This window comes from Sapajus apella, unplaced genomic scaffold (assembly GCF_009761245.1).
Source record: "Sapajus apella isolate SASKATOON/1434 unplaced genomic scaffold, GSC_monkey_1.0 scaffold262, whole genome shotgun sequence".
NCBI classification, from domain to species: Eukaryota; Metazoa; Chordata; class Mammalia; order Primates; family Cebidae; genus Sapajus; species Sapajus apella.
Genome location: NW_022437202.1, coordinates 30,854 through 39,592, shown reverse-complemented (window position 1 = coordinate 39,592; position 8,739 = coordinate 30,854). Strand labels below are relative to the sequence as shown.

Below are 8,739 nucleotides of genomic sequence, written 5' to 3'. Positions count from 1 at the left end.
CCTCCTGCCTCAATCTCCTAGTGCTAGGATTACAGGCATGAGCCACCACATCTGGCCTCACTGCCATTTTAAAAGACAATATTGAAACAGGTTTCTCTGTTTCAAGGAAGCCGCTGTGAAAGCAGAGGGAGCAAAAGACATTAAAATATCTTAATACTCTCCCAAGTAGCCAGGGCTGAGGTTTGGACCCAGATTATGACCCTGTTTTGTAGCAGCATTTTTGACAGTCTAGAAGCAGGGTCCTTAGCAGTAGCCAAGCAGTACTGAATCTCTCACACTTTAATGAGGAGATGTAGCTTTAGTCATCCTCACTAGCACACAACAGGAAGCAGCTTCTCCTCCTCCATCAATAGGCAGCAGGCAGAGACTGCAGATGTAATGGCACACCTTGCACACTTGCATGTCACTGTCCTGCATTTATGAAGTTTTCTTCTCTTTTCTTTTTCGTCTTTATATTTTATAGCAGTTTTAGGTTCACAGAAAAACTCTGTGGAAGGTACAGAAATGTCCTATATATCCCTGTCCTCACAAAGGCAGAGCCTCATCCACCAACAATATCCTGCACCAAAGTGATACATTTGTTACAACTGATAAACCTACATTGACACACCACCATCACCCAAAGACCATAGTTCACTGTATGGTGCACTCTTGTTGTGTAATTGATGGGTTTTGACAAATATATGATGATATATATCCACCAGTACAGTATTATACAGCGCATTTTCACTGCCCTAAAAATCCTCTGTGCTTGCCTATTCACCCTTTACCCCTAACCCCTGGAAACCACTAATATTTTTACTGTTTTCATAGCTTTACCTTTTCCATAATACCATATAGTTGGAGTCACAGTACACTGGCTTATATAACTTATTAATATGCATGTAAGTTTCCTCCATGTCTTTTCATAATGTCATGGTTCATTTCTTTGAGCACTGTATAATGTTCCATTGCCTGAATGTGCCAGTTTATTTATGCATTTACCTACTGAGACGTCTCCATTGTTTACAAGTTTTGGCAACTATGAATAAAGCTTCTATAAACATCCATGTGCAGGGTTTTCTTTGTTTTTTTGGTTTTTTTAAAATAAAGATGGGGTTTCACCATGTTGGTCAGGCTGGTCTTGAACTCCCGACCTCAGGTGATCTGCCGGCCTTGGCCTCCACAGTGCTTGGATTACAGGCCATGTGCAGGTTTTTGTCATCTCCTCTCGGTAGATACCAAGCAGGGTGATTGCTGGGCCGTGCAATGAGAGTATGATTAGTTTTGTGAGAAACTGCCAAAGCGTCTTTCAAAGCAGTTGTGTCATTTTGCATTCCCGTCAGCAGTGAAGGAGAGTTCCTGTCGCTCCACAACTTCACCAGCTTTTGGTGTTGCCAGGGTTTTGGGTTTTTGCCATTCTAAAAAGTGTGTGGTGGTATCACTGTTTTAATTTGCATTTTCCTGATGATATATGATGTGGAGACGTTTTATGTGCTTATTTGCCATCTGGATATTTTCTTTGGTGAGTAGTCTGTTCAAATATTTTGCCTACTTTTTAATCAGGTTGTTTGTTCTTTCATAGTTAGGCATGAAGAGTTCTTTGTGTATTTGGGGTACCAGTCCTTTATCAGACAGGTGTTTTGCAGACATTTTCTCTGTCTGTGGCTTGTCTTCTCATTCTCTTGAGAGTGTGTTTCGCAGACCCGATTTTCAATTTTTAATGAAGCACAAGTTATCAATTCTTCCATGGATCATGTCTTTGGTGTTGTCATTTTCCGTTTGAAGAGTCGCTGTTCTGTCCTGTATAAGTTCTGAAGCAGGAGACAACACCTGAGCCCGCGGAGGCTGCACCGGCCCGGGCCGTGCGGGCGGCGAGTCTGTGCGTCCCGCTTCGCTCTTGCGCGCAGCACCTGCCGGAGACTCAGAACGAGGCGCGGGGAAAGAGCTGACAGGTGGATCAAGGAAAGAGGGAAACAAGCGAACTCACCTTCTTCCATCTAGGACTCGTCGTGGAGCCAGAGTTCCCAGGCAAAGCTGCGGGGTCAGGTGGGCCGGATGGGGCGTGGCCCGAGCCACTGCGTGCGCGGAAAAGGCCCGGCGGGATTTCCACGTTTCCATCCACTGGACATTCCTTCTCCGAGCCAGGTCGAGCGAGTGGGGAGCGACAGCTCAAGGTACGTTTCGTCACTCAACGTACTGAGATGCAGGGAATTTGGGTTGCGTTTTCCATGAGCCTTCGGCTGGCAGAACATTTTTCAAAGGGCCTTAACATATCCCTTAATTCTTTCCACCTGGGATTCAGTTGCGCCGACAGGAGGACGGACGGTGCGGGAGCTAAGACAGCGTGCTCTGCTCTCAGTCACCCCACGAGCTGCGTGTTGCTGCTGCGTCCCGGGACGTTACGCGGGTGTGATCTGGGTTAGCGTTTAGATGGAATTCATCCTCAGAGTTGCTCACTCCCTGGTCGACCGCGAAGTGACATAAAATGCTTAGCGTTTTTAACAGGACAGGAATTCTCCCCTGCAGCTGGCTTGTGCCAGGGGATGTAGCTCAGTGGTAGAGCGCATGCTTCGCATGTATGAGGCCCCGGGTTCGATCCCCGGCATCTCCAAGGCCAACTCCTCTTTGACCTTTTGTTTAATTCAGCCTCTGGCGTAGAATATAAAGAAAAACAGCAACAAAGTATTTTAGTGCTTTCTCATTTTTGCCATCATCATTTCCTTTAAATCGATCAGTTTCCTGTCTTTATGTTTTTCTTCTATTTGGTTGACTAGCCACACACCATATTCCTGTTTCGTGGAAACTTCCACAGTGTTTTATCCTGCAGTGAGTAGTACAAAGTCAGAGGGACAATTCAGAAATGTACTATTCTTATGAATGCATCCAGGAAGAGGAAATACCACTGAATATCCAAGAATGCTTTAAGATTCATTAAATGAGGTCCTATCCATTCCCAGTCTCCAATGACAAACAATCAGTAAAAATAAAATGTCTCTGTTTCATAGTTTTTTGGGGGGTTGGGGAGAGTGGAGAAGGTTAAGGAAGAGGAAAGTAGCATGCTTTTTTCAGTTTCAGGTGGGAGTTGCCTTCAGATAATGTAGATCTTGTCCTATTGTTACTAACCTGGTTACCATTTTCGCACTGCAGCGTTGCAAGGTTTCTGTGTGGGAGACCTGGTCATAGGACATTTGGGACATTTGGGAAAGTAGTAAAGTTTACAAATATCTTGTGGAAATGGAAAGCAGGGTGGGTTAGAAACTTAACCGGCTGAATGTGGTGGCTCACGCCTGTAATCCCAGCTACTCGTAAGCTGAGGAAAAAGAATCACTTGAGCCTGGGAGGCAAAGGTTGAAGTGAGCTGAGATCGTGCCATTGCATGCCACATGTGCAAAAAACTCATAAGAGATTTCCCAACAGCACTGAGAACCCAACTGAGGTTGAATTCTGGGCAACTGTAAGTAAATAAATTTTTAGGCTTATGTTATTTCTGCATTGCAGAAATTCTTTGATTCAGTTGAGTGCTTTGGCATATTGATAGTAAATTTGCTTTATTGCTTCAGTTCACATTTAATGATACAGTAAAAATGCCAATGTGTATTTTTCTGCCATTGTTAAGAGGGAAGAATGAAACCTGATAAATAAGAGAGGATCACAACAATAGTGAAACATTATAAGAGGAAATAATGAAACATTATAAACAAGAGAGGATCACAATAATAAGGAAACATTACAAACAAAAGCGGATTGCAATCAGACTTGAACTTTAAAAGTTAATTCCATAAATAATGTGGAAAGTGGATTGGGAATGGGCTGAAATACGATGAAAATAAGACTATTTCAGATCTTACTGGAGGAGTCCAGATGAATTTGGGTGGGGACTTTCACTGAGAAGTGAATTTCAGAACATGAAGACCTGTCCTATGACCTTAGGATAAGAGTAGTCAGACGCTGAAACTTTTCCAGGGGCCTGAACTGAAGGTACTGCTGACTTTTTCCAAGAGACTGATAGCTATGCAGCAGGATTTACCTCAATGATGAAGCTACCTGTCTCAATCTCTTAATTTGTCAATTAACCTCTTTTCCCACTCAGTGTTGTACTTCTAGTGGGATCTTTTGGACTGTGGAGAATGTTTAATTTACTTGGAAAACATTCGGTCAGCTAAACTTACTGTCTCATATTCCTTCTATCCCAGTTACCACTCTGGATTTATGCCCCTCTGATTCTCTACCTATCCCTTCGTCTCTGTACCCTTCTGCTCTTCTGTTTCAATGATGTTGACTTGCAGTTTGTCTCTCTGCATATTTCAGCCCCACTCTGTACCTCACATTTCCATGTTAACAACCACTATCCTCAACCACTTATCCAGATGTTCCTGCCTTAACTTAAGGCTACATCTCCCTAAGGCATTGCTATTTAAATTAGAAACTACACATTCTTCAATCTCAGGATCAGGAAGTGGGTTAGAACCTTCTGAGGCCACATTCCTATTTCCAAATCATTGCATTTCGATCTGCATTTAAAAATCCCCATTCTGGGTTGAACACGGTGGCTAATGCCTAGCACTGTGGGAGGCCAAGGTGGGCAGATTGCTTGAGCCCAGGAGTTTCAGACCCATCTAGGCAACAACGTGGTGAAACCCCATCTCTATAAAAAAAAAAAATACAAAAATTAACCAGATGTGGTGGCATATAATCCCAGCTACATATTCCCAGCTATATAATCCCAGCTACTTGGAAGGCTCAAACGGGAGGATGGCTTGATCCTCAGGAGGATGAGGCTGCAGTGAGCTGTGATTACACTGCTGGACTCCAGCCTAGGCAACAGAGTGAGACCCTGTCTCAAAACAAAAACAAAAACAAAATCCTATTCTGGCCTGGTGAAGTGGTTCATGCCTATAATCTGAACACTTCGGGAGGCCAAGGTAGGATTGCCTGGAGCCAGGAGTTCAAGACTAGCCTGGACAATATAGTTAGATCTCATTTCTAAAAAAAAATTAGCCCCTCGCCCCTAAGAAAAACCCTGTTCCTTGGAGGCTTTGCTTTACAAAACACAACCTCACATTTCTCAGCAAGAAAACTCTTCCTAATTTAATGAAGACCTGGTGCCTGTTTTCTTCTATGCACCCTTGGTGACTTCAGGGACCCCGTGGACAGATCACCCAGCACCCCGGCTTCTCATTTCTTTGATCTGTCTTTTCCCGGTAATCTTTATTTCCACTCTGTTTAGTCACTCACACACATGGCCATGCTCTGGACTTTGTCATGTATCAGTATTAGGCCAAAGTAATAAATCCAAAATAATATAATCCAGTGTAGAGTAATTTATAAGAACACCGACTCTGGAATTAGAATACTCGTGTTTGAATCTCAGCTTTTCTACTACTGTGAAACATGAGATGGACCATTTAATTGATTTAAGCTTCAGTTTTATCATCTGTAAAATGGGGTGAAAGTAATGCCAACTCACAGGACTTTGTGAATGTTAAATAACACATTTAATACAGTTTCTAATTATCAATAACGAACTATGGTAAGAACGCAATGAAAATTAAATATGTAAGAATCAATTGGCCTGGCGCAGTGGCTCATGCCTGTAATCCCAGCACTTTGGGAGGCCAAGGTGGGCAGATCACCTGAGGTCGGGAGTTTGAGACCAGCCTGACCAACGTGGAGAAACCCCATTTCTACTGAAAATACAAAATTAGCTGGGCATGGTGGTGTTGTATTTGACCGGAGCGTAGAAAGTTATCACGAGACAAAAGTATGCCAGATTGCAGGGTCATTTATTATGCCGGCGACCACAGAGGACTCACGTCTCTCCAACCTGTGGTGGCAACAGGAGGGTGCCACGATTTTTCATACCCGAAAAACCACCTTGGGAGTGGGGGTGAGGGGCGGGGATGAGGATGATAAGGTTTCGGACATTTCAAGGGCTAGGGGATTCTGTGATTCGCCTCCTGGGTGGAGACAAGGGCGGGGGTCTCCGGACATTCCAAGGGCTAGGGGATTCTGTAATTCACCTCCTGGGTGGAGACAAGGGCGGGGGTCTCCGGACATTCCAAGGGCTAGGGGACTTTTGTCATTCTGTTTGTTACCTCAGTGGTTTACAGAAGTCAGGATATACATTTGTTTACACATCGTCTGGGTGGTGATAGAAGTATAAGAAAAGGTAAGCGGCTTTACATAGTTTTGAGGAACAAACTGGCAGTTCTATATACAGAGGCCAAGGACAGTAGTTATTGTGAGGAGAATGGGGCAGCCATTTCAACTTATCTAAAAACAGTTTTGCATTTTATAAAATAGTTTTGCTCCGGTTCTGGCTCTAGGCCAGCACAATATCACATTCGTCCCTGTTCTTTAACATGTATTAAATCTTTAATAGGTTTCCTCTTCTTGACACAAGGGCCCATATTTGGATCTCAGAACCATCAATTTGACCGAGTCTATTCTTTCCTGAATAAATTTGAGGAGCATGTTTAAAAGGCATGGTTCAAATGTTAATCCCAGTACTATTAAGACCAGGGGTCCTGCTAATCCAGTGAGCAGGAATGTTAGCCAGGGGTTTACGGGAGGGTCTCAGGTGAGAAAAATGAAAGAGTTTCTGTTTGCAGTATATTCTGTTATAGTGGAGATAGTTCCACAACCCCAATGGGGGCAAAAGAATTCATTTAAGTCTCCACAGTTTCATCTTTTTGGTGGGGTGGATCCTGGGCACAGATATAGCCCCATGGTCTGGAGTTGTTACTCTGCCCCTAAACTGCCACACCTAGCTATATCTCCACTTGTTCTGAAATTTAAGTGGGGGCCCAGGAGGGCACAGAGGTCCAGGGAGAAGGTAATGGGGGTCTCCGGAGAGTATTCCAGGGTTAGGTTGACTAGGGTGGATCCCTTTCCGGTTAAGGAACTAACATATGCTCCAGTGGAGCCCTCGGTGATGACCCATTGATAGTAGGTGGGTGCCAAGGAGGGTCCCTGTCGGAGGGTGGTTGCAGGAATCAGGGAGATTAGGATGATGACCGAGAACGGCGCAATAGTGTTAGCTTTGGGGGGTCCATTGAGGATGGAACCGCTTCCCATCCTGCACCTGGGGGGGCAGTCTTGACGTGTGAGTGGTGAATCCAGGCAGTCAGTCCGTCCACTTTGATTGCCGTGGGGGTGACCAGGATTACAGTGTAGGGTCCTTTCCAGTGAGGAGTTAGGCCAGAGATAGTGACTTTCTTCACCAGGACTTTGTCCCCTGGCTGGAAGGGGTGTACCGGCTGGTCAGTGAAATCCACTGGGGCAGGTCGAGTTCCCCCGATGAGTGATGCACCTGGGACTGAACAGACTGGAGTGCCTGCAAGGACTTAAGGAGTGTATGGTTATGGACTCCAGCATGTATGGCGTTCGCAAGTCTAGGGAGTAAGGGAGGGGGACTTCCAAACATAATTTCAAAAGGAGTAAAGCTTTTTTATAGGGAGTACATGAGGTACGGAGGAGAACAAAAGGAAGCAGGTTGACCCAGTTTTCACCGGTTTTCAGAATGAATTTTGTTAAAGTTTTCTTTATGGTCCGGTTTATCCTTTCAACCTGCCCTGAACTCTGGGGGCGATAGGCACAGTGCAGTTTCCAGGATATGCCCCGGGCCTTTGCCAGGCCCTGTGAAACCTGAGCTGTAAATGCAGGGCCATTATCTGATCCCAGCGTCAGAGGCAAGCCGAACCGAGGAACCAGGTCCTGTAACAATTTTTTGCTACTACCAGTGCGGTTTTTGACCTAGTAGGAAAAGCCTCGACCCATCTAGAGAAAGTGTCTACAAACACAAGGACGTACTTATAGCCGCACGCTGGGGGCTTTATTTCAGTAAAATTTACCTCCCAGTGTTCCCCTGGGCTAGTACCCCTGAGTCTTATCCCTGCCTGACTAGGCCTACTGCCTCCTGGATTTACCCTGGCACATACTTTACAACGAGTAGTAGTTTTTCTAACAATTTTTTATAAGTGTAGATTGTAGTATCTAACCCTCAGCAGCTCAGTTAATTTTGTTTGCCTTAAGTGAGTGGCCTGGTGTGTGTGCTTAACCAGAGCCCGTCCTAGAGCCTTGGGGAGCACAATTTTTGTGTCCGGTAGAATCCACCGTCCTGTGGAATCTTGTCGTCCCCCCTGTTCTTTAGCAAAGTTTTCTTCCTCAGGCAAATATGTTGGGGTAGGAGGCAGGGTTGGGGCCGGCAGAGTCACAAGAAGAGTCAGAGGTTTTACTGGCCCCAAGGCTGCCTGTCTGGCCTGTAGGTTAGCCGCCCTATTTCCCCTCGCCTCTGGTGAATTTCCCTTCTGGTGTCCTTTGCAATGTATTAATGCCACTGCCTTAGGCTTCCATATAGCTTCTAGTAGAGCTAGGATTTTCTCTTTGTTTTTGATGATTTTTTTCCTCTGAGGTAAGCAATCCTTTTTTTTTTTTTATAAATGGCACCATGCACATGGGCCGTAGCAAAAGCATACCGGCTATCCGTGTAGATGTTAACAATTTTTCCCTCCACCCAGTCCAAGGCTTTTATTAAAGCTATAAGTTCTGCCTTTTGGGCTGAGGTTCCATGTGGAAGAGCCTGGGCCCAGATAACCCGCTCTAGAGTGACCACAGCTGCCTCAGCATACCTGACTTCGTTGACCATGAAACTGCTGCCATCTGCATACAGTACCTCCTCTGGGTTCTGCAGGGGGACGTCGGTGAGATCCGGTTGTGCAGCATGGAGGACATCTATTGTCTGTTGGCAGTCATGTA

The 8,739-nt window shown here is 45.1% G+C and overlaps 1 non-coding gene across 1 annotated transcript; it reads left to right on the top strand.

Annotated features, from left to right (window-relative positions):
- Positions 1-2,521: 2,521 nt before the first annotated feature.
- On the top strand, positions 2,522-2,593 carry TRNAA-CGC. The gene has a single exon. It is a non-coding gene; the product is annotated as a tRNA-Ala (tRNA).
- Positions 2,594-8,739: the final 6,146 nt, after the last annotated feature.